This window comes from Ambystoma mexicanum, chromosome 1p (genome assembly GCF_040938575.1).
Source record: "Ambystoma mexicanum isolate Mex_15411 chromosome 1p, UKY_AmexF1_1, whole genome shotgun sequence".
NCBI lineage: Eukaryota > Metazoa > Chordata > Amphibia > Caudata > Ambystomatidae > Ambystoma > Ambystoma mexicanum.
Window position 1 is genome coordinate 1,490,311,147 of NC_090921.1, and position 26,569 is coordinate 1,490,337,715.

Below are 26,569 nucleotides of genomic sequence, written 5' to 3' on the forward strand. Positions count from 1 at the left end.
TCCTTGCTGTGACCTAGTGAAGGATGCTATCATTTCAGGCGATTGGAAGACGTTCTTGAAGCACACACACAACAGAACGGTGGAAGCGAAGGGTTTTCTATCCGGCATGTTCACCGTCAGACAAGATTTGTCAATCACCGAGAGCGGACTGCTGCCAAGAGGAAATCGCATTGTCATCCCATTGAGCATACAAGACATGATCTTGGCATTAGCCCACAAGGGACATCAAGGGATGGCACGGACGAAAGCTCGGATCAGGCACAGGGTATGGTTCCCACAGATTGATGACCGGGTCGAGACACTCATAAGCACGTGCCTACCCTGCCAGATAACTGGGGCCCCACCGGAACCAGAACCAATTCTGTCAGCAGAACGTGGCCGCGCCCGATGGGAGGCCATTAGCATTGATTTCTGCAAGCTACGGGAAGGCCTCTACCTTTTGGTGGCAATCGACGACCACTCCCGCTACCCAGAAGACAAAATAGTTGAATCCACAGCAACGGAGGTGGTCATCCCGGCCATAGAGAAAATGTTTGCAACCCATGGTCTGCCAACCTCCATTAAACGTGACAATGGGCCCCCCTTCACGGGGGAAGAATTCAAACAGTATCTGCATGAACTCAATGTAAAATACCATCACATCATGCCAAGGTGGCCCCAGGCAAACGGGGATTTAGAACGATTCATGAGGACCATAAACAAAGTGTTAAGAGAGGCGAGGGCGAATGCCAGCCCGTGGAAGATTGACCTCTACCGTTTCCTACGGAACTATCGAGTCACCCCCCACAGCACGACAGGTATACCGCCTGCAGACCTCATGTTTGGAACAGTCATCAAATCCTCGATTCCGCATCATCCTAGCAGGACCCCGGATGAGGTCAACGAAGAGCGCACAGAAAGGAGGAGAAGGAGCGCCAATGCCCACATGAGCGACAAGAGGAGGGTGAGGCCGTCCAATCACCAAGTGGGTGACCAAGTGGTCATGCTGCGTAATCCAACAAAGTCGAAACTGGACACCAGGTATGAAGAGCTCCCATGGACCGTCAGTGGCAGGCAAGGAGCCATGGTGACTGTGACAAGAGGACGCCGTCAGGTGACAAGGAATGTGTCATGGTTCAAAGCGGTGCCACGGAATCTGTGGACCGATGGCGAGTGCCACCAGGAAGACGAAGAAGTTCAGCCCAGCGAAGAAGAGCCCGTGTCCATCCAGGACGAGGCAGGAGTGGGTGACAGAACTTGGGAACAGTTGAGCCAGCCGGACCTGGGGGACCCAGACAGTGAAGGTGAGCCACCCACTGGGTCAGTGGGGGCTAGCCCCCGAGTAGGGCGGTATGGTCTGAGAACTGCTACAAAACCTCCCGCCCGGCTCAATGACTATGTGTGGTAGTCAGCCCCCGTAGATTATGAACAGTAAGGACGGGGTGGTTTTCTGAAATTTGGGTATTTGTTGTGAGTTGATATTAGTGCATTTGTGTTATTGTTGTTTTGTTTAAAATAAAGGAGGAATGTTGCATCCGCCCTGCGTCCCGCTAAGCGGTGACGCAGGGCGCTCCAATAAAAGCCCCGCCCCGAGTACGGCAGGCAGTTCCGGGCATATTCTCACAGTGTGTGCTGCGTGTTTATTCAGCTCCTGCCGGAGTTGCGACACAGGCCTCACGGCCTATCTTCCATTTTATGCCCGCCCCCGCGTGAACTGGGCCGCGGGTCCTCCATGAAACACCCACCAGTGTTCCAGTGGATAGGGCACCTCCTTGTTGATGCCCTCTGAACAGTGAACAGCTACCTTTAAGACACAGAGAATCAAGAAGAACACAGTGAGGTCGTTATCTCATCATAATGCCACAGTACACCATTTATAGAAATGTTCAACTCTATATATTGTCATGGCATGCACACTGTTATGCAACCCTTTGCTTGGAGGACCATAACAACTGCCTAGGATTGGATAATAACTCATCTATAACATGTGCTAGTTTTTATTACTAAAAGTAACATTTGTAAGTGTGTCATTCACTATCTATGTAGTCTTTTGGCTATGGTTCCAATATGGCAAGAAAGGGCTAGGGATGAAACATTGTTGATACAACCATGTCATCAGGGCTTGCTGGTAACTCCAATGGTTAGTGATGGTTGTAATATGCAGGGCAGCCAGTTCAGAGGTTTTGCGGTCAGTGGCACAAACACATGATACCCATGTGAGACTTTGTGAAGGAGTGGGTAGAGAGCAGGCTTCTAGACGAAAAGCTAACGTTCATGGGTGGGTTGGTTAGTTATGCTTTGCATTTTCAGGAGAAAAAGAGTGAGGTATGGAATTATACTCTCCTCAGTCTTTTGGATCTAGATCTAACTGCCAACAAATGATGCCAGTGACATCCCGCCGGTAGTATCATGCTGCTTTGCTCTTTCCATCCAACATGCTGGTGGATCTCAAAGCGTCTGACATAGGGCCGTCACGAGGGGGAATGCAGGGGGCACAAACTGCCCCGGGCCTCGCGCTTGCTGGGGGCCTTGCTGCACCCTCTCCTAAGCAGAAGGCAGCACAGTCCACCCGTGTCCTTTTATTCACACAGCTAACTCTTGCCCCCATTTCTGAAACATCACACTTAAGTACTGTTGTGAGAATTAGATGTCTCATGTCACCACTTCCCTTCTAATCACTCCCCTGGCATGAAAGTGCTAACCCCACATCACGATTTCAATTACCTAATATGAATACAGGTGCTAATAGTGAAATGTTTCATGTTAGTAATTGCAGGGCCTTTGTTAACAGCGAAGCCCAGGCCCCGTTTGATGGCTGTGTCTTGTTTCGTCTGGCCACGCTCTGTTGGTCAGCCCGGCATGGGCTGGGTGACAGTTTTGTAAGCGGATAGTGAGTGGGGCCAATAAACTCATTGCGCTGTCGGTCTCCCCACTGAGGGATGACATCTGGACCTTTCAGCTTTTACAGTTGAAATGGCCCCCAAGTAGTTTCCTCCATGTTGGCAGTCTTATGACACAGACTCCTACTGATAATCTGCAGCTTTTAACCACCTTGCTGCATTATTTTGACTTCATTATTGATTTAAGCACTCCACAGGTGCCTTGGACTATTTTTCCAATCAGTAAGACAAGGGTTGCCCCCTAACATCAAAAAGAAATGGTCCCCCACCAGCCTTGACAAATCTTCAGCCATCCCTGCTCCCACTTCCCTCCGAATTCCCTGAGCCCAGCTAGGAAGCCAAATAGCTATTGCACCTTCCCTTTGGCCACTAGTCATACCTTTCACCCCAATTCAGAGGCTGGTTACTTTCATAATGCTATGCTAATATCTGGAGAGGTGGGCTATCTAAAAGCTGAGACCAGAAGTTAAGACTTTGGTTTTATCAAAGTGAGTCTGTTGATATTGCATGGATAGGTTTTTGTGTTCTGCATGTTTGAAACTGATGCCGCTCCTTAACGATCTGCTCAATGGTGTTGCGCCACTGCACAGCATTCTTTTTATTTGGGTTATTTGGCGTGCCACCAATAAGCCAAAACTATTGCTTTAGCGAACAGACAGAGGTGGAAATAGACTTTTTTTCTGAGGCATCCCTCCTACCGCAGTGAAAGAGGGTCCAGTGACGGGAGGATTAGGAGGGTGTAGGGAAGGTATTTTAGTCACCCCATAAACATTTGCCTCTTCCCCTCAGAGGATTTATAATCAGCAAAGTTCAAAATCTGCATCCCTGTTAAACCTAAAAAATGCACATCAATATTTCCAGTACAGTGCAACATTAACAAGTGATTTCACAGGGCTCCCGCTCAGACCCTCAAGTAGTCTTGGGGGGAAGTGTCTCACTTTGGAACCTAGCAACCATGGTTCAAATCCCTGCCCAAAAATAGTTTAAAGCACAAACACACCACAACATTCTAAAATAAACATATAGTGCACATAGATTTCCCAGATTGTGGAGCTGTATCTGAGTAATTTTTTGTTGCAATGACAGGATTGAGTACAGCTAGGAAGAAATGGCATATGAGGAGGGGCGCAAAACTTGTAGATGTTGTTTAGTTATTTGCCCACACATTAACCTCTCATGGTCATGAAAATCCCTATGGAAATTCTCATCCAGTTCCTGCCCCCCCACCCAAAACACCTCCGCATTGGAACTCTGAGCTAGCTTTAAACAAGCCTTGCCATCAAACTTTGCCTTCAATATGACTGAAAGTGATTTCTGAAAGGAGTCTTCTGAGAGGTAATGACTTCAATGCAGGTGTAAACACAGAACTGGTGTAATAAAAATGTCTTGATCGGGTCTGCCTCTGGCCACTCGATTTAAAAGCACCCTGCGTGTCTTTAGCTAAAGTCCTGTTAAAAACAAGCAATGGCAAAGCCAACAGTTTTGGCTTGTATATAAGTATTAGGCATTTGCCAGGCACTGCTATTAGCTGCTCAGGTACTCAAACCATTTTGCACCTGTCACCATCAACGGCCAGCTAATACGAATACAAAGTGCCTTTCCCATGCCTACACGAAAGCCCAAACTGTTAGCATTGCCAATGCTCCTTTTGCTTTACCCTTGATGCACAGGACTGTGCATCAAGGTTAAAGCAAATACACCAATTGGCTAAATTGCCCCACATTGAATTTAGGCCAATATAGCCAATAATAACACTAATGGTGCACAGTCAGCCTGGACATACTTTCTGTGGCATTGCATTTTTACTGGCTGGTTGTTTCTGTGGCATGGCATTTTTACTGGCTGGGAGTCCGTACATGGTAATAATGGCACATATTGATGCAGCCTGCATGGACATACATGAGAACAACAAGCATGAATATATTTGTATACTAGCATATGTTGTGTGGAAAGGTAGCACGAAATGTATTGGAAAATGTTTTTGTGCACAGTTTGTGATTTGCAACTATTGCTTCCATACAAAACCAATTGCAAACTGTCTGGATTTCTACCCAATTTTTCAAAGAAAGTGTTGTAAAATGCATAATTTTCACCCAATGTTTCAAACATTTTCTTGGGAGTGAGAACCCCTCTCAAGCAACCCTTGTTTGGTTTAGTCTGCCTTACTGTGCTCTGTTGATCCTGCATAATTGTCACAGACATTTAAGACTCAAGTTCAGAAATGTACCAGCCTGAACTGTACATCATTTGTCACTGTGTATGATGTGTGTTTTAATGCGCACATAGGGGCAGGGTGCTCCTTAGTGATATGATATGGCATTCATAACGCGCCTGTACACCAGTGTTTCTAGGCGCGACAAGGCAAGGAGGGGAATCAAAAAAAGAGGAAAAAACACTGATCTTACTAGGCCTTGTGTCATTCAGATCGTACAAGAACAGGGAAGGGGAGATGGGAGAAGTGCAGAGGGTGGGGTATGATGGAGAAGTGCAGGAAGAAAGTAGAAACAGACTGAAGCGAATGGGTGGCAAGTGTGGGTACTCATAAGTGCAGCCAACGGGTGGAGAATAAGTACAAGAGATGGGACTGTAGGGTTACAGGTACAGACCACAAGTGCAGAGGAACCAAGAGGCAGTGCAGGATTGTAAGTGGACAGCAGGGGCCTGGGCACAAATTCAGAGGGTAAGCAGTGCATGGATCAGGCAGGTGATCAGCAAGGGAGAGGAAGAGAGAAGGCAGAAGCAAAGACAAAGGTATTGAGTTGCTTCTTTTTATTTTTATTTATTTATTTACTTTTAATACGGTTTTTACAAACCTTTAAAAAGAAAAGAACATTTTAACATACATACTTCCACCCTCCTCATCACACTGTATTCAGGATCGCCATCGCCATCTAACTTTCCCACATTTCATCAACTTTCTAGATGGTCAATGGCCCCCTATACATTTCCAAGTCGTCAGTAATCGAGATCAACTGATGTTCAATTATTGCTAAAAATTGAGTTAGCGGAATTAGCAATTTTGAATCAATGCCATTAAACATATGTCCCCACCATTCTTCCGCACACAATGAAGGGTGGTTAACCCCTAAAGGGCCCAATAACAATGATCTGTTGTTCCGAAAGCTGTTACAAAATAGCACTAAATGTTTCAAGGTCTCTGGTGCATTAGAACAGAATCTACATCCAAGATTTATTTTTTTGTTACAGTTCCATGTTTGCAAACGCTCTTTCGTTTTAAACAAATTTAAGCGAAATAGCATAAAGCGTCTTCGAGCCTTAGGGTCTGGAAACAACTTGATGTATCCCTGAGGCATATTGAAGGAACGAACTTCCAATGGAACACTCGACATCATTTTTGCCATTGATCTTTCAGTGCAGGTTTTCTCCCAGTCCATGTGCCAAATTTTTGTTTTAGCAGCGACCGGGTTTTCATGAAGCAGACTGAGCTTAATGTCAAATTCCACCAGTAGACTTTCCCATCTGTGCATCCACAAGGCCACCAAGTTCTGACCCTGCGACGAAGCAGTCTGGAGAAGTTTGAATTGCAGGATGTGTTCCCGCACTCGAGTTTTTCGATATAGGTTCAGCAAGTTCCATACAATCCTTGCATGTAATGAGATCAGGGATAACTCATATCTAATGCACAAGGTCGACGTCCCTCTCGGAAGACTCAGCGCCTTTGTCCAAAAGAGGTTCTCCAAAGAGGACCATAACTCATGGGGACATCCCAGAGCGTTTTCTGCTCCGTATATAAGTACCGGGATGACTTTTTGCTGGTAAAACAACCAGACCGGCTCCAATGAAAATTTCCCAAATTTCTTTTTCATTAGCAGAGCTTGATTTGCTAACAGAGTGCATTTCCTTTTGGTATCCGCCACCCAAAGGGCATCATTAATGCAGGAACTTAACATCATTCCCAGGTATTTGACCTTTTGTGATATTGACATTGGAATCCCACTCATGTACCATTTGATTTTTTTTTGCTTTCATTGAAGTGGCCCCTTTTACATTTTTGAATATTAGGACTTTGCATTTCTTTGCGTTGATCAGCAAGCGATTCTCACCCACGTAGGCTTGGATTGCATTTAGTTTACATTGCAAGCCGATCAGTGTTAGGTCCATGATCCCCAGATCATCGGCATATAAAAGCCAGCTTACATGCGTGTTGTTTATCTTTGGTGGATAAGAGGTCACTGCATCTAAGGAGTGCCCCACGTCCGATATATACAGACTAAATATTGCTGCGGCAAGCGGGCTCCCTTGTTTGACTCCCTTGTGTGTCCTAATAGTCGTTGACAAGGACCCAGTTTGATCAAGTCGAATCTTGATAGAGGTGTCTGTGTGGAGTTCTTGAATTGCCGCTACTAACTCTTCTGGACACCCCCACCTGCGGAGTTTCACCCATAATAAGTCGCCGTCAACAGTGTGGAATGCACTGGAAAAGTCAATAAAAGCCAGGTAGATAGTAGTATTTGATTTCAAGGCCTCCATTTTTAACAGGTTAAGTACCAATAGATTCAGAGAACAACCGACCTGTTTTACAAACCCTGCTTGACGGGCATCAACATGCCCCGTTTCAGTAGCCCATGTTACCAGTTTTTGTTGCAATACCGTAGCGTAGATCTTACCCAGGACATCCAATAGAGCCACTGGTCGATAATTTCCCAGGTTTGTTCTGTCTCCCTTTTTAAATATTGGTACTATGACCGCCGATTTCCAAGATTCAGGGGATACTCCCGAGTTATTTATTCTTTTGAATAGAGTTATACATAACTCGTCCCAGATCTCAGGATGTTGTTTGATTGTATAGTTAGTTAAACCGTCTGGACCAGGCGCTCTCGAGTTGTTCGACTTCATGATTATAGATATAATATCTTCCTTACAGTATTCGATTGATTGCGGAGGAAACCTCAGAACGAGATTACTATCGGCCATCGTGTGGCCCTTGTATAGTTCCTCAAAGTGGGAAATCCAATCCTTCTCCAACACCGGACACATTTGCAGGGCCTTTTGTGGAGCTTGCATGGTGTTAATGAGCCTCCAAAAGTCTCCTGAGTTTTTATTCTTAAGTGCTGTCAGCATGGATTCCGCATCATTTTGGATGGTCAGATGTTCATGGCCTTTCAACCAGTTTCTGTACTTCTGTTTGGCCAATCTAATGGTCTCATTTCGGGAACACTGGTCCCTCAGGAGGGCCTGGCGAATTGCTTGTCTCATCTGCCTTTTGTGGATCTGTATCTCCTGATCAAACCAGTGTTTACGCACCATGTTTGGATGTTTGAGTCCAACGTTCTTGCTCTTAAATTTGAGCAAAAGTTGTGCGTATTCTGTTTTGGTACTATGCTGACAGTAAGCTGTTGCCAACTTAGTTACCTTGCGCATCTCGAATCAAAGTCTCACCCTATTCGATGTGACTAAGATCTTAGGATTCCACCTTGAGAGGTCCTCTTTTGATTTCATAATCAAGCTTGTTGTCAGCATGTTATGATCACTATTAGTTTGAATCCTGACTTTAAAGGACTTTATTCGAGCATTTATATTTCTCGAAGCAAATATGTAATCAATTATGGATGAGGACTTGGCTCGGTGCCATGTTGATGTTGGTCTCAGATCTCCAGTCGTGTTCCCATTTAACATTTGCATATCTCTGGCTTTCATTTCTTCCAACCAGCTCTCGCTCAACACCTTTAAGTTGTCAGTAGTAGCATTAAAGAGATCAATATTCAGGTCACCACAAACCAGGATGTTCGCATGCTCCTTGAGCACAAACAGAGAGTCAAGAATCTCGGTAATTTGGTCTATAAATTCTTTTTTCCCAGCCCTCAGATGATTCCAGTACACATTTAGAAGGATTTTCTCATCTGAAGCTTTGGGGCATCCATTGTCTTTTGTGATTGTGATTTCCTGTCTGAAGGGAGAGTGATTGATCGATTCTCCAATCCTAAAGCCCGAGGCCTTCTTAACTAAAGTTAATAGACCCGCCATAGGCCGTCCCTTTTCTAACTTCATGGCCGGATTGAACGCAACTTCACATTCACTTACAAGGGGCTTCTCACATAGCCATGTCTCTTGCAGACACACAATCGATAGTCCTTCTAACCAGTTCGTATTAAAAAGGTGCATGAAACCTCAGGTTTTCCATGAGGCCATTAAACACTCTTCTTGGCATTATTGTTGACTTTTTGTGTTGAGCGTTGATGCAACCCAACCCCACTCGCAAGTTGAGTTCTTAGGACCCAGGCCATTAGCATCCTTGGGTGGTGTTGGTCTTGGGTTTAGGCCTCCACATATCGTGATACTTATGCCTGATTTTGAAGCCGCCACAATGCTTACATTTTCCGCATGTTTGGATTTAGGATCTTCTTTTACAGGTGTTTTTGATAGGTCTTTCGTTAATCCGGTATCACGACTATTGGCTTTCTCTCCCATCTCGTTGTTCTCTAAACCGCACTCTGCTGTCTGATTAAGGCGTCGTAGTATGGTTGTTTGTTGTAGATACTTTGAAATGTCGCCGTTGCCTCTTTCTGCTCTCTCAGTGTGATTCACTCTCTGTGCAGCCAACACATATACTTCAAACCCTAATGAGAATGGCGCAACATTCGCTTCCATAATGGATTTGGCTATTAACGACAAGGTCACATGGAGAATTACCTTGTTGTTCCGTTTTTCATTCGGAAATTCGACAATTTTCACGTCACTTGACTTGATGGCACGTAAACGTGGGACCAGGTCAAATAAGTGAATGATGTTTGCACGATTTAGAATCAGCTTCTCCACAGGGTCGAGCCTCTCAATCAATAACTTAAAGACTGGCGTTGCTCCTTTAGCTTTTGTCGTTAGGTCTTTGTTCCTTTCGCGAGCATCCTCTCGTGAGATGACTTTTACAAGGGGTGGTTTTTTGACCCTTTGGGGATTAGAGCTCTCACCAGCTGGTTCCATACGACCTGAGACAAGGCCAAAGTCCAGATCAACTTTTCCCAGCATATCTACGCTGGTTATATTCGATGAGGTAACGTTTACACCTTCTTGTTTAGAGCATAATTTCCGTCTTCTTTCTTGCATAGTCACAAATGGTGGACTTGTCGGGGCAGTTAGGTCTATTGTCAAATTCTCTTGATCGTTGACAAACCGACAAATTCTTAAGTTCTTATCACGAGTGATTAGTGGAACAGCCTCTTGAACCACTTTCCTTGGACTCTGATGTGTCCATGTTGGCAAGTTCGTCACCTTGGGATCCTGAGCTACCATGGACGGGTTTAATTGTGTCGATCTAGAAGGAGCTTTGGGACCCATTTTGAGACCTTGAAAGTTTTGCCCACCCTCAGTAGACAAAGCCACCTGAACAGAACGTTGAGGAGCTGGAATTACTGAGCCTTCGTGTAGCGGCCTCTGGGCGCCTGGCAGCTCCGCCTCGAGGGCGTCTGACTCGTCGTAAGTGGACATATTCAGGAGCTCTTCCGGAATGCTCTTTAGTGCCTTTTCATTCTCATCCAATGATTGCAGGGAGGTGCCTTTTTCAGGCTGTACCACTTTTATAGGCTTCGAGTCAGTTTTTTTACAATTTTCCGTCACAATTTGAACAATCTTAATGTTTCTCAAGAATTTTCTGGCTCCAGTATTCTTGTTGTTTTTCCTTACCGGCATATTTTTAGATTTTTTTGCAGGCTTTGTAGCTTTGAGTTTTGGCTCAGCTGGTTTCAAAGTACTCGAAATACCACCAAAAATGGAGAATATGTTGCGTTTTCCTTCCCCGTGGGTGGTCACAGCCCCATTTACATCCGAAACTTGTGGAGCTTCCAGGTTCGATGTAGTAGGAGTTTGCTCCTGAATAGCTAGACGTTTTTTACAAGCTCTCGCTTGTTCAAATGCTGTGTTAAAAGAAATGTCAGCTATTGAATCACACTCCTGAGCAGCACTTACATCTTCGGCTTGTGAATTGGGTCTAGAGCCCGTCCTAGCCGAATTAGGGAAGGGTTCAGTATCTACACTTTTAACACCTAGGGAAACCCTTATATCATCCTGTATTATACATTGCCCCACTACAGGAATGAGGACCATGTTTGTCGATCCACAAGGCTAACCACCTACTGGAGTTGTAACCGTTTGTGGGCTAGGTTCCAACGACCCAGCCGTACGTTGTTTTGTTAAACGTTCTGAACTGTTGGTGTTCTGAAATATGGGCAATGCTTCGCGGGCAACTTCTGCTAATAGTTTCTTGTCGGTTGCATCATTTTTTTTTGCTCACTTGATATTTGAAGTGAGGTGTCTAGAGTTTTCAGAACTTCGAGCACCTTTCCTGAGGACTGGCCACATATTTGTTCCACATGAAAAACTTTAGAGTTCAATAAAGCAGTCAATGTTGTGAGATCTTTCAAGGAATCATTCAAGTTTTCATAAAGTTTCATATAGGGGGGCCAAAGAAATCGCTATTGATGAAATTATGGGCGAGTGCAATTCAGAGGTTAACCCCAGATTCCTATTTTCCAACATATTAGCCTCGGAGGAGCCTTTTGTTGATTTCTGGGTCCTTTGAACTCTTCTCCTCCTTATTTTGGGAAAGGGGCGCTCGATGAATGAAGAGTTGGACAGGTCACAAGACCCTGATGTGATGGAACTATGTTGTAGTACAGAACATGTACTTTGATGTGTTGAGTTCAGTTGCACATGTTTTTGATTAGGTATCCTTTTTTGAGAATGCATCTGATTAAACGACAAGTCATTCAAAAGGATTGGGCTTCCGCTTTGTATTGGATTATGGCCAGGTGATTTCCTACGTTTATAAGAGACATTAGACCATAGATCTTTAGTAGAGTCAAAAAGCTGCTCATTATGTCTTTTATGAGAGGTGTTTGGGTTAGCCCATGTTGTGAAGGCAAGCCTTTTCCTGCAGTACTTTGAGGCTTGTTCATTGAGATGAGATTGAGTAGTATATTATTTGCGACATCTAGCGAGTCGCGGCGTCTCTCGCCTTCAGGCAAATACAGCACGTTCACTGAGACTCCACGCGACTCCGCCTCTGGAGTGTCGAGGAGATTCATCTTCTCGTGCATATCCACCACTGGTTCCTCGTCGCAGGCATCACACGTCATGCGCCCAGTGGTTAACCCCTCGCTGTCTGCAAATTTGGTCAGCTTTCCCCCACTCCCACTTTCACCTGGCTTGGGGGAGTCCGTCAGCACGCTTGAGGAAGGAGAACAAGGGCACACGACAGCTCCGTCTTCCTCCAGCAACTTTGCAGGAGAGGCCGGCATGGGCCGTGGAAGCTGCTCCGCAACATGCGTTCCGTCGCCGACCTCAGCAGCCACCCGCGGCACAGCGCCACCCTCAACACCCGGTCCGTCATCAGATCGCGACTGCGACGCAGTCCCTGCTCTGCCATCACACACCCGAGAGTCGGCAGCGGAGCCGCCCGCGAGCTCGTCCAGCAGACTTGCAGAGCACGCCCCCGCCGCCGCACACAGAGCTCCAACTGCAGCATCGCTCGCGGCCACGGGAGCCTGAGTCCTCACAGTCGCACCAGGTGAGTGAACCTTCCACGATCCAACTTATTTGTGGATCCCACTATTGCCCACTTTGAGGTCTGGCATACAAATTGGGGTGTATGTAGTTATTGATTCAGTATTATAGTTCAGGGTTACGGGGTAACCAATATTATTACCCAAGCACTAGCGTGAATGCGCCAAGTTACCTCCACTTTCGTTCTCAAACACATGATCATCTCCAGAAATGTTTATGTTTGTGTTTATGTTGGTATTATCGTCGTCGCATGTAGAAACATGTGAAAAAACGACTTGCTTTCCTTATTGTGGATTGTTTGGTAATATCAGCATCACACCCACCTGGTCTCTCGCGTCTTCTTTGGGCCCGTGTTCTGAGTGCTTGCATGCTGTTATCCGCCATCCCTGCCAGCACTCGCCAAACAGCCTAACAGGCAATGAAGTCCAGCCCTTTCTCCACAGGGCTTACACCACAAGGGCGAAAGAGGCGGCCTTTTAAGGTCAGCTGTCTGGGGTCCCTTAAAGGCACACGCACCTCTGTGTTGTAGGTAGAAACTCTCCGCTCTCTCCACTCGCCACAGCCTAACAGGCAATGAAGTCCAGCCCTTTCTCCACAGGGCTTATGCCACAACGGCGAAAGAGGCGGCCTTTTAAGGTCAGCTGTCTGGGGTCCCTTAAAGGCACATGCACCTCTGTGTTGTAGGTAGAAACTCTCCGCTCTCTCCACTCGCCACAGACTAACAGGCAATGAAGTCCAGCCCTTTCTCCACAGGGCTTCTGGAACCAGAGATGGTTCTGCTTTCAGAGAGGCAGGGAGGCTGTTTCCAGAGAGAGGTCCCAGCCGAAGAAAGAGATCTGCCCCCAAATCTTTGCTTGGAAAAGTGACTGACCCGCAGAGTGTTGGAGGTGGCAGAGCAGAGAGCTCCTGTCATCCTATATATATTTATGCATATGATACAAAAGTTAGTCTGCCATAAACCTTTCTTCATTAGAGAAATCTAACTTTGCTGTAGTTGATTTGCAGTTGTAGTAATAAACCATATTTGGGAATCTGCACTCAAACTCAAGGAGAGATTTCTCGAGTCTCCTGTTTACGTAGGTGCCACCGCTGGCCCAGTGCAAAATATTGTAAGGGGGCCTCACCAAATGTTTTACCCCAGACCTCACCATATCTTGTGACAGCACTGCTGACAACTGCCTTTCGAATCCTAGTGTAGTACCCTAAACCTTCATCTGTTGAGTATGACATCAGGCCTCCATGGCCAGTCCACACTGAATTATACCTTTCTGTAAGTCTCCTCCAGGAGGACGAGGTCCTGGGTGAGTCTCCCTAGCACTGAATCATTCTCACTGGCTAGTAGGCTCTGGTGCCTGGGACAACCCCCTTACTGACCACCTCTCGTATGAGCTCCATGATCCCCTGAGAGGTGGTACAATCTCATTCCACCTCCCAACTTTCTTGTTTCTAACATGGACTGACCTGGCCCACTGGAATATCCCTGCTTTCTCTTTCTTGAAGAAGATCCTGCTCTCGTCTTACCTTGTCAGCTACAATGATGATTTCTCTCCCACTAATTCCACTCTCTTCATTACTGATTTTAATACCTAACAACGGCAGGCAGGAAAAAGGAGGCAGACACCTGAACGGATGCGAGTAGGGGATGAGACCACATTCAAACAAGGTGGATGTGTAACAGTTTATTGAGAGACCACCCTCAACACAGGGAGTTCTTTCCCTTCCCACTGAAGGTGTCATGCAACAAAATATTTAACAGATTCTTTTCTTGAGCCGTTCGTCAGATGCATATCATACTCCTTGGATCCGTCCCCCGCGCTAACAATGAGCCAAGAACCAGGCCGGTGTACGGGAAATTTGTTGGTATTTATTTAAATTAAAGTAATAGAAATTAGCATGAAAATTTCAAACACCACTTTATCCATGGCACAACACAATCAACTTCTCTCAGCATGAATAAATCACAAAAGTGAGTTGCAAAAAAGAACGCAGTCACAATTCTGCACTTTCTTCAAATTTCACTTCAAGAAATAATTATCATGTAGTGTTGTGCGATTTTGAATTTCCTGCAGACATAAAAGGCTAGCAGTAGGATTTCAAGATTTGTACAAAGACATATGGCAATTATGATTTCACCCACACTTTTGGTTTAAAATAAACACAGGGTGATTTAGCGGTTTGTTTTTCAGACCCCCCACCTACTTTAGTCTATGTTGGGGAAGTCAGACAGAAAAATTTGAATGATTTGGGTAATTTTGGATTTCAGACCCCAACTCCACTGAAAGGCCTGCGTTGGGGAATCTGGATACAAAGGTTGGACTGATTTTAGAACAAAGTCCTCCTTCTTCCTTAAAGAAGTCTGGGTCAGCAGGACAAAAATGATTACCCATTTAAATTATATGGTATAATTTTCAACGCACACTGGGCAGTGAGATTTGTTAATTTTGAATTTTAACAAAATTCACCCGTAGTGTTCTGCCAAATGGGGAATTAATAAATTAATATGTTTTAATTAAATAGGCTAAGGATCTACATAGTTCCTCCCACCATGCCCACTTTGAAGGGAAAGGATTTAAGGCAAGCAGACTCACCCACCTTTCGGTTTCTCAGGACTCAGTTCCACTTACATAGAAAGCCTCTATTTATAGTTCATGAAAGCCAGCTGCATCTCAGGACACTCTGGACGGATAGGACTGGGGTCTGGTCACTCCACTCTCAAAGATGGCCTCCCACTCTCCACCATAGAACCCAGTCTGCTTTGAGGCCTTCCTAGAAATAGACAGCTCCACTCAGATGTACTCTCAGTAATCTCCATTTGTGTTGCCTCACAGCTGTCAGATGGTAAGTTTCAGCAACCCTCTTTGTCCCTCTGTCTCTCTGTCAGTGTTTCTCTGTCTGTGTGTCTCCTCCTCCTAGTGCAATCCCCCTTATATAGCAGCAATGACAACACCAATTTTACAATTTTGGGGAAGTCGCTGCAATAATTCCTGCAACTAGGATTGGACAGTTACCATTCTCTCTCCCCCCAAACCCAGCCTTCATGTCAGGATTGGGTTAGGGGTCTGGAGCAACATATGGCCATTCCCATTTGTAATGGCCATTTGTTCTCCTTTCAAATGTTTGGCAAAAACTTGTTATGTATCACAACTTAATAGTTTTACTAGCAACTGCCATAATATACATATTTTCTGATTCAGCTAATCATGGGGAATTAGATAAGCCGACCAGCAGGTCTGTACCATGTAGCACGGCCATGTGGCATATTTCTGCCATTTCCATATACAGCATAACAGTTATGAATATGTAAGTTATTACCCATATGTCTAATTTTATTCTCCACCCGCTCACCAACTCTCACATTTGGAACATGTTCAGTTCAGCCCGTAAGCTACTTTAACTGGCCATTACAGTTCCCTGAGTCACAGTTGGGTGAATTTTATATCTCCAAAATCGCCTAGAAATTACATTAAAAAAATTGTACATTAATGAAATCAGTATGGCTTAAGGGGTCTGAGAAAAAGCCCTAAATGATAATAGTCCTTTTAAATTAATTGTGAATCTTCATGTATGATAAATGGCCATGATCCTGCCTTCTGGCCTTTTTTTTTCACTGGGTCAGTCTCTTTGTGTTGGAATCTTGCTATTTGAAGTTGTTGCTGTTAAGACGGATTTCTGAACTCTGTCCTGGTGGCGCAGAAGTTCAGAAGGCCAACCTAATTACTTGGAACAGGGTAACCTCTGGACAAGCCAGACCAATCAAGGTAGCGATCGCGGCGGTCAAGACTAGGTCTCAAGAGGGGTGAGGGTGACTGAAGGCCCGCAATGAGCACACAAAGCAAGAGCGCTTACAAACTACTCCAAACAGTTGTTATATCAAAAATATATACACATTTATTTTAAGGCCTTTAAAATAATGACCGTAGCGAGAAAATCACAATATCACAATATTAGACCAACACATACCATATCAACACAATATATATACAAATACACAGTCGCAAGCGTTTAAAGCACGAAATATGTAGTCCACCTGAAAGGAAAGGAAAACAGGCAGTGCGATAACGCTTTAGACTCAGTTCGCCGTCAGAGGCACCTAACTAGATGGAAGTCCGAGCCCTGCGAAGAGTGGAGCCTTGTGCTCAAAGTACCTGCCACGCCGGTGCCAACGGGCAAAAGGGGAAGCTCTTCGGAGGAAGTCAGGCAGTTCGGGTTAGTGCACAGCAGAAGGAGAACAGGTTCCGCAACTCAAGCGCAGCCTCCACAGCGGGCAGAAGCAGAGCGCGAGTATGGCCAAAAGGGTGCTGTTTTTACACAGCAGGGAAAAGCAATGGGATACTGCAGGAGGGCGACCAGATCCTAGCTAAACTACTCACCGGTCCCCGAAGCAAGCAGACCCAGGCTTCTCCACGTTAGTTTCAGCAGCTGGCAGGTTCAGAAGAGCAGGGAACGCCTCGTAGTCGTGTAGAGCAAAAAGACGTCCCAATCGACGAAACCAGCACAGTTTGTTGCCGCAGCAGGACAACGGAGCGGCCGTGTGTATCTGAGCCAAATGTACACTCCTCCCTTCAGACTTGGGAACGCCAAGTGTACGAAGCGTGGGAGAGTGACAAGGACTCGAAATACAACACAACCTGGCGGCGGTTACAGAGCAGGACTCCCTTGTAAGCTGGTCAGTCAACTGGATGGCCCAGAGACACTTCCGAAGGCTTACTTGGCAGGAGATGATGAATTCGCCGGGAATAGCTGTTCCTGCTATTCCAAAGGTCGAAGCACCAGTACAAGCCTTCTGGTTCGATCCAAGGAGGAAATGGTTTCACAGGACGACAGCAGTGCAAAGGAGGATTCCTTCAGCGGGTCACCAGCGATTCCTTGGTCCAGCCTCTTGGTTGCAGGATACTTGGCTCCTGTATTCCTTCGTTCGTGAGAACTCAGGAGATCGACATGGTAGCGTGTTTCCAGCTCCCTCTTATCCACGGTTCCCTTCGCGCCAAAACGGAGGGGAGCCAATGGGAGATCCGCTCATCAACACACATACCATACGTGGACCAATCACGGACCACGGTGGTCCCAGGCATTCACACCACTCCAGACTCTCTGGCACCCAGGATGTGTATTGGGACCAGACATCCCAGCCCACACCCTGGAGGCACACAAACGACATGTAGAAGCCCGCGAAAGCAACCACGTTTCGCGGGAAAGTACATGCCCAAATAAGGAAGGCCCCGGGTCGCCCGACCTGGGGAAGGTGAAGGGAGCAAGACGGTCAGTGGACAGGACAAAGGAGCCTCGTGGACTGGCCATTTTGGGAGCCAGGCCACCATTTTGGGTTCAGTGCGAAAAACGTGCTCAGAACGCCAAAAGGAGCTCAAAATAAACAAAACGATCGCTGCCACCATTCCAGTCCCTGAATGACTTGCACCGATCAAAATACCATCCTAAAAGAGTATCTAGGGCCTGTAGAAGGCTAGAGACCCAAGAGAGCTGTAACTTAGCTTACAGTGCCCTCTTGTGTCATGTTGCACTAAAGCCGCAACATGATAAAAGAACTACGGGAAACAGCGTTCCCCGGTACTGACTGTCTTAAGGGCATGTCAGTTTCCCCGTAAGAAAGGAGCGAAAGCCCAGAGAAGTGCGGCAGAAGGCTGTACTTCTCTGGCAAAGTCAAGAACAAGGTTAAAAACAATAGCAAAAAGTTTAGGGGTTGCCACATGGAAGGAAAATTCCCTACAATTACGAAATCTTTCCTAACAGTTGCCCCATTTTCACATATATTAGTCATGCTTCAGACAAGGGGAATTTCTCCTGCAGTTGATGCCTTCAGAGCCAGAAGGTCTGGAGAACACTGAATGTTGACACCTTTAGCAGGACACTTTATTGTAGTTGGTAATTAGATGGGAGATGTGACATCCAGACTGGCAGTGGGAGATTTCCTTGTGAAGATTGCCCACAGCCAGCAAAATGGTTTTCTTGGGCTGACATTTTTCCATGAAAACAAAGTGGCTTTTCAAATGTCACCGGTGTTTTGGATGTGAAACATAAAATACATTGCTTTTTGTCAACCCCCACATTATGTATTTTCCCTGACATTTCTCTGTGAGCAGTGATACATTTTCACATTTAAACTACTTTTATTCACAAACCTCTGCAAGTCGTTTTTGTGTGACTGTTTAAAAATCCTGTTTTCCATGTGAAAGGGATCTTTGATTTCTCCATCTTTTGTACATTCAAATGCTGCTTTGGTAATGACAGGTAGGCCCCTTTTCTACATGGTCCTTCAATTTTACTTGAAAAAAAACAAAGGCCAACACGTTTTTGTTTTAGTGTTTAAAAACCTGCTGTTCATGTGAAAGGGACTTCTGTTTGGGGCCTTTGAACGCACCCCAAATGCCCTGTTCCGTTCTTCCATGACTCTTTGTTGGGGCAGAGCAGAGTGGGGTATCATTAGGCGTAATTTCTTTCATTAGTGAGTGGGTACTCCAGTCTCCTCTTCCATCTCTGGGTTGGGGTATGGCATGGCACCTGTTTTCTTCCATCTTTTGGGAGTGGGCACTCCAGCCTCCCCTTCCATCTTGCGGTTGGAGGGTATGGAGCAGCACCACCTTTCTTCCTTCTTTTCCAGATCCCTGGGGTTCTCACCGGACTTCTCTCTCATCTCCAGGCTGGAGGTCAAGGAGGTTAGTTCTCTAATAAAAAACAGAAAAAGAGTTTCAGTACTTTTTACACATACTTCCCTGGAAGATTTACATAGAATTTCCAAAAACAACATACCATTATAACATGACATTTTCACCATTTAATAAAACCAATTTTATTTATTTTCTTCATTTGTACAATAACACCAAGTAAATTACTCCCTGCTACATCAATATTTATCTTAGTATCCATCTGATTTTTCATCTTTTCTTTTCATTCTTCAGATGTTTCCTCTGCTCGTCTTTCATTTGGGTCTTCAATCCGTCGTAAAGCATGTCTGGGGTAACAGCTTTTCAACTGATTGATGTGGAACCATTTTTCTTCTGTATGTTCTCCTTTTGGGATGCAGAACTTGTAAGCAACAGGTGGTATTTTATCTACAATTTCATAACCTCCCGCCAAGATGGGAGGAATTTCCGCTCCTTGGCCTGAAAATTGTACATGTAAACCTTGTCACCTACCTGGTCTTTAGATCATAGTAGATCTTCATTCCTTCGGCCGACTTTTCTAAATTGCGCTGAGCATAAGCAAAAGCATGCTGCAGGTGCTTCCTTAAATGTTCAATGTACTCATGAGTAGTGGACGCATTTATCAGTGTCTGCTCCTGCGACCTGTACAGTAGGTGCTGTGGTAACACCATTTTCCATCCGGTCATGAGCTCAAATGGTGACCTCTTAGTTTCAGAATATGGTGTAGACCTAATAGCCATCAGGACAAGCAGCAATCAAATGTACCAACTGGGTCCAGAGTCTGCCATGAACTTCTTTAAGATACTCAGAATTGTTTTGTTGTATCTCTCAATTCCCGCTTGAGGCTTGGCGGTATGCAATATGGAGTTTTCTTTTTACCCCTAGAATATCCCACATCTTTGCCATCACCTCACTGGTCAAATGGCTTCCTCGGTCTGACTCAATCCTTTGCGGGATGCTGAAACAAGAGAAGCTGTGGTTGATCATTAGTGCAGCAGCTGTATGCACCTTACAATTCGGGGCTGGAAGACATTCTACCGACTTGGTGAACAAGCATGTGACAGTCAACAAGTACTTGTTTCCTCTAGAGGAGTGAATCACTGGCCCAATTAAATCAACTTGCAAATCTGACCATGGCAGTGTCATTCCCCTTTTTTGTAGGGAAGAACTGTGTGTGAGTGAACTGGGTTGAAATTGAGCACACACAAGACACCCCTTTAGGTAAATGAGGTCCTGGCTCATGTGTGGCCAGTAGACAAACTCATGCAAGATTTCCAATGTTATATGAAACCCCCTATGGCTAGCAGTGGCCGCGTCATGGGTATGGTTCAACATCAGGCTTTGGAATGAGGTAGGTACCACCCACTGGTTACAGCCAGATAGGATTCTCCTTACTAACAAACTGTCTTGGATCGGAACATCTTGGAAATCTCCATCAACACCTGAAGATCCTCTTTACTGGTACAATCAGACTCTGGTAGAGAAAAACTGACAGGGTCTTCAATGTGTCGATAACATTTCACAATGATCATGACCTTTTTCTGTGCAGTGATCAAATCTGCATCTGTGGTATCTTTACTCTACTGGGCTGTCGAGAGCTTGCTGTTAGCCCGAGTTTGTGACCTGGTAACAGCTGACATCTGGATTTCTCCCAGCAGGGATTCTGTTACTATGAAGTCCCCCTGCAGAGCTCTGGTTTAAGCCAGCTGATCATCAAGGTCATTCCCAGTTTTATCTGGCCCCTCTATCTTGTAATGACCCCTTATTTTCTTCCAATAGATGGTCATCTCATTGGAGGTCACCAGATTATTGATTGACTGGATTAGTTTGACATGCTTTATGGGTTTGTTGTTGGCACAAAGCATGACTCGATTCTTCCAGCTAATAAGGTGCTCCACAAACCCATTCCTGACATAATCAGAGTCAGTGATTATGACCAGTTCATTGAGTTGGTGGTCCACTGCAATGGCGATGGCTTGGTGAATGGCCATCAGCTCGGTAACCTGACTACTTCAGAATCCTATTTTATAACCAGCAGAGGGTTCTGGGGTATCATTGACCCAGGCATTCCCAATGCCAGTCACCAGTTATTTTTCCCCTTGTTATAAGCATGGCTTGAGCACCCATCCACATAAACAGTGGGTATCCACTTACACGTGTCTTCTTCATAGACCTTGTGTGGGGAAGTTAAGTATACCTCGATGTTGTTGTTGGCCCTTAGACTTTTGTCATCAAGACAGTTGCTTTTAGCACAATCATGGAAGTCTGCCAACCCGCTAAGGGACTCTTCTTGTTTTGGCCATATCTGACCTCCACAGGAAAACATTGCATGGACAGAATTCAGAAAGTAATTCTGGACTTACTAATGTTGTCTGCCCGGATTCTATCACTTTGTAGATATTGCAAGGGTTTGTGAGGAGTCTCAACAATGATGTGCTCCCCCTGTATGAATGGGCGGTCATTTTTCAACACCCACACCGTTGCCAGGATGGCCTTTTAACAGCCATTGAATTTTTCCTCCACAGAGGACAAAGTCTTGCTCGGGTATGAGATAACTTTGTTGGCCTTGTCATGCTTTTGGCACAATTCCGCTGTTAGGCAAGTATCTGAGAACCCATCTCCAAGAAGAACTCCTTGTTCTTTATGGGGTAAGCCAAATAAGGAACCTGGGAAAGGCTTCTTTTCAGTTGTTCAACTGCCTCAGATTGTTCTGGTCCCTGCTCCCACTTGACTCGGGCCTTTAATAAATGGACCAAGGGTTGAGTGACATCTGTGTAGTCTTCAATTAACTTTTGACTATAATTAGTAAGTCCAAGAAGGCTCCTTAATTCTCACATAGTGGTATGGTATTTTAATTTTAATAAGGTTTCAACCTTCTTTGCCTGGGGATTAAGACACTCATGGGTGATCTTGTGCCCTAAGAAGTTCACTTGGGTCTTACACCACTGTGCCTTCTGAAAGTACAGTTTTGCTCTGGCTTTCTGCAACTGGTTTGGAACATAGCGAATTTCTCCTATATGTCCCTCAACACTTCTTGATCTAAACATCATCCACATAGGCCAGGTTTCCCCTTTTGCCCAAATTGGGCATGGCCCTATGTAAGAAGATGTTGGGTTCGGGTCCATGTGTGCAGTTGCCCCCCGAAGGTGAAGACAAGCTTGTACTGGTCTTCCCTACTCACAGGTACTATCCAGTAACCATTGGTTAGGTCAGTGATGGTGTACAACTTTGACCCTTGGATCTGGGACAGTCGATGTAGGGAATGGGCCATCTTTACATGTGGAACTATTTATTCAACTCCGTCAGGTCTACACATAGTCTGCATAATAGTCTTAATAATCTCTGTGAGTGACTCCATGGATGTGACAGGTAACCGGTATTCTTTCACAAATACTGAAACCATTTTGGGGTCCGTGGGAATGGTTGTTGAATGAATGGATGTGCGTCCACAGTCATACGAGTCCACTGAAAAGATATCTTGGAATTCCAGGAAGACCTGTTTTAGCTTTTGACTTTGCTCCGTGGTCTCACAGGCATCAGCAAGATTGATCCTTTCCTTGACCATCTGCTTGAAACCTGGAAAGACCTCAGGCTTGGCAAGTTCACCGGTATCCTCCAGTTGGATGGATAGATCTCTTTTGATGGTGTTGACCTGGACAGGGGATTCAAGGTAGTGGTCCTTGATTCTGAACACTACCTCATCCTTCCTAATGTCACAGGTCACCTCTTCCACACCGTAGGGGCACGAAGAGTACACCTGGAAATTCCCCCCATCCCTAGTAAAAAATAAATCTTGAGTAACACCGTTGCTGATGTCGAAACAGTTGTTTGGGATTGGTCCCATGATTTCATTACCCAAATCAATAGAATAATGTTGGGCATCAACTGCCATTCCAATAAAGGTGTCTGCGTCCAAAATAATACTTTGAGGGGCTCTGTTATTCACCAATATTCTAATGGTCTTGCGTTCTAGGTCTACTAGAGGTGTCAGATTTAAATACAAACCTTGTTGTTGGAGATGGGAATTTAGATTTATAAAGAGGTCCTGATGTTTGAGGTTCTGTCCTTGCTTAATTTTGAGGGGAAGAGTAAATTGTCGAACCTGTCCTGGGATGTAACCTCTTCTCACAATTGAACTTCAACTGCATAAGGCAGCAATTGAGCTGACAGACTTTTTTTCAACATTTTCAAAGTCCATGGGGTTACCCCTCAGTCGGGACCAGGCTTTATGATTGATTAGATCCAAAATGATTGCGAATCAGTTGAGAATCTCAATTCCCAGATAAAAGGCAGAAGGCACATCTCTCATGACCCATCAATTTTGGTCTATGCTTTTGTTGCCAATGGACATTTTTAGCATACACCTGCTAGGTAGGAGATGTTCAGAATTTGGGGTTTACCGACCTATTTCCCATTTGTCAATAAATTTAAATGTAGGAATGGTCTTTTGGGAGTTTTCTGAATAAGTCTTCGCTGATGAAGCTCCTTCCATTATTCCGGCGAGCACCGGTTCCTCCCCCTCATTTAATTGAATGGGGAAAAACAACTGCTCACCCTTTTTCTGAATGTCTGTCAGACTTTGGGCATATTCTTGCTTATCTGGTTTCACGGAACTCAATGTTTCTTCTGATTTTGGACTGGTGTAAAACTTTAGGGTGTTTCCTTCAAGTGTGGAATGTCACTTAAAACTGGGAGTAAGGTTAATTTTCAAGAATGGAGAAGGGTTCCCATCACCAATTTGTTTTCCTACAGAGATGACAGTGATGTCTGGGACTTGGTTATTCTTGAAGTGGAACTGTACATTCTCAGAACGTTGATCAATTACATAACAGGTACCATTCAGGCTTGCATAATTGGTACTGATTTTTAATTTGATTGGGTGGTTAGTCTGAGTCCAGAGGACCTTGTTTACACAGTCGATCAGAGGTGATAACCTCCTCAGGAGATCGTTCTTTCTCCTCCAAGGTGCGAAGAAGTGTGAGTTATTTGACAGACCAGTGGTCATTTTCTTAATATTGAACTCTGAGACTGTGTGATCTTGTGGAGTTTTCTGTATTGGAGTTTGAGAATCTATAAAAAGAAATTGCTACTCGCAATGGTAGTTGTTGGGGGATCCTCCTTTTCCCTGGCTCATTGGCTGTCCACCTTTACCTGGTGACAGTTCTCAGAACCTGTTTGGAGAAAGGACACCCCTGTTTCCATTCTGTCTGGCTCACATGTTTGTGGTTGTTTGTGGTTGAATAGTTTCTGGTTCTGAGTCCTTCTCCATACTTACCTTGTCCCACTCAGGGTCTCTTGGGACCCATTTTTCTTTGGGAGGGATCCCCCCGTTTTTGAAAGAGAAGGTCTGCTTACCTGAATCTTCCAGGGATTCTTCTCTTTCAAAGGGGATAATCCGGAGTTACTCCACAAAGTGGGCTCTTTTTTGGCCTCTCCTACCTACCCTTTGCTCTTTAGGTTCTAACATTTCAGAGGTAGAAGAGATTCTTTCAGGCTGAGAGGTTTTTAGGGGTTCTGTTTGGGTGAGAAAGGAAGCTTCCTCTAGGGCTTGGCATCTCGCCTCTGCCTGGGCCCCCTACTCAGGAACCTGCAGTTTGTCAGAGGTTTCTTCCCATCATTTCCCCCCTGGGGCATCAATCCTGGGTGTTGGGGAATTCTGGGAAGCAGGATTAGGTTTAGAGTTGGATTGAGCCCTCAGCATGTGCCCCAGATCATCGGTCAGTGGCTGGACCTGTCGCTCCAGTTGTGACCTTGTTTGGGTGGCTGTTAGGTCTCAAATCATGCATCTGCTGCTCCTAAAAGGGGTAACTGTGGCTTATCCCAGAGTACCTTGGGTACTGGAAATGACCCCCATAATTTTCCATCCTGAATCTCCCTTTTCCCGGGTTCAGAGATCAATTGTCCTGGAAGCGGGGAGAGAGAGGAAGATTGTTTTGGAAGTTCTGATTCGGGGGATAATCGGGGAAAATGTTCAGATTGGGAGGTGGAGTGATACTTCACTCCTGAAGGAAGCTTGGAGGGAAGTTTCCCGGGGCAGTACTTACTTTATTAGTTTCCCCCCTTGGGCCGGGGTAGTGTATATAGACCCCAGGATTGGTTTAGCACCCTTGTACCTAGGACCTATATAAATTGCAGGGTCAGAGGGATCATTGTTCTGGGCCCCTGCCTAACTACCATTTGATTAGGCCGGGTTGGGGGGGTCCCTTCTGCTTTCCATTTTGCTTGTTGGCAGGAGGGTTACTTTTAGGCCCCCCCGTCTCCAGATACAATGGAGGGGTAGTTTTCTACATCTGTCACCTTTGCAGCAGCAGGGCTATTAGATGGTTTGGGGGGTTTGGCTGTATTTTTCCTTTCAGCAGGATTTTGGACCTCATCAACCCTGGTGGCCTGGTCAATCACCCAATCCAGGGTGCTATGCTTGTGACAGTCACGCACCAACTGAGTCATTATGTATTTGGGGAGAGCATGGAAATATGTAGTTATGAACTCCCTACTACTGGTGTTCACCCACTGGGAAGTCTGAGCAAAAGCCCCTTTTAACTCCTGCACAAACTCCTGAGGTGCCTGATCTTTCCCACCCTGCAAGTTATATGCAGCCTACAGGCCTCTTGTGGGCTCCTATCAGTGGAAAAATGTTTCAATGTGGCCGTTTTATAGGTGGATCATTTATAATGATGCTCGTCCTCCAGTCCTGCAAAGGAGCTGGAGTACTCAGGGGAGAAAGTCCATTTTGCAAATGCCATACAACTCACATAATTCTTTATCTGGAATGATGCCATCACCTGCTCATAACGTTCCAGGTGTTCCGATACTGAAAACTGAGCATACTTGTGGTATGAGGTCAGGAAGCCCTTTATGGCTTTGATTTGTCTTATTGGGTCTTTCACAAAACCCTTGCTCTGTTTGGCTATCTTTTTCTTCCTCTGCACCTGAGTCCATTCACCTCCTGAAGGAGGTGTAACTGGTACTCCCTCCCCTGTCTTCTAGGCACTCCCTATCTCTACGAGACTGGGAATATCTCCCAGAACCACATGGTCTGGACTCCTCTCGCCTGAACCAAAGTGAACCCTCAGGGTCATTCTCCCTGGAGTTCCTTTCAGGGCCAGGATAGAACCCAGTTTCCTCATCCCTCCTAGCAGGGAGTCTGGGGAATTCCCCCTTCCCTGAATATACATAGGTTTTTAGAATGCACTTCCTAGGCTGACGGTCTGGCTTTTCTCCTTCAGCGAAGCGGGCAAGGTTGTCTCTTTGTAGTCTCATCTTCAATCAATATAACTCCCCGACTTCTCCTCATAAGAGTTTTCATGGTCTGAAGTACTTACAGTATTATTCCTTACTACCCAGGACACACTGGTCTGGCCACCTTCCCTTCTGTGTGGTAGAGATGAATACTCATCAATATCAGACAGGGACTGGCCTTCTTGATCAGTTGGGCTAGGCCTGGGTAAGTCTAGCTGCCTCATGTCACCCTGTTCTTGATAGGTGGCATTCATGAGGTCGGTTTCCATTTGTGCA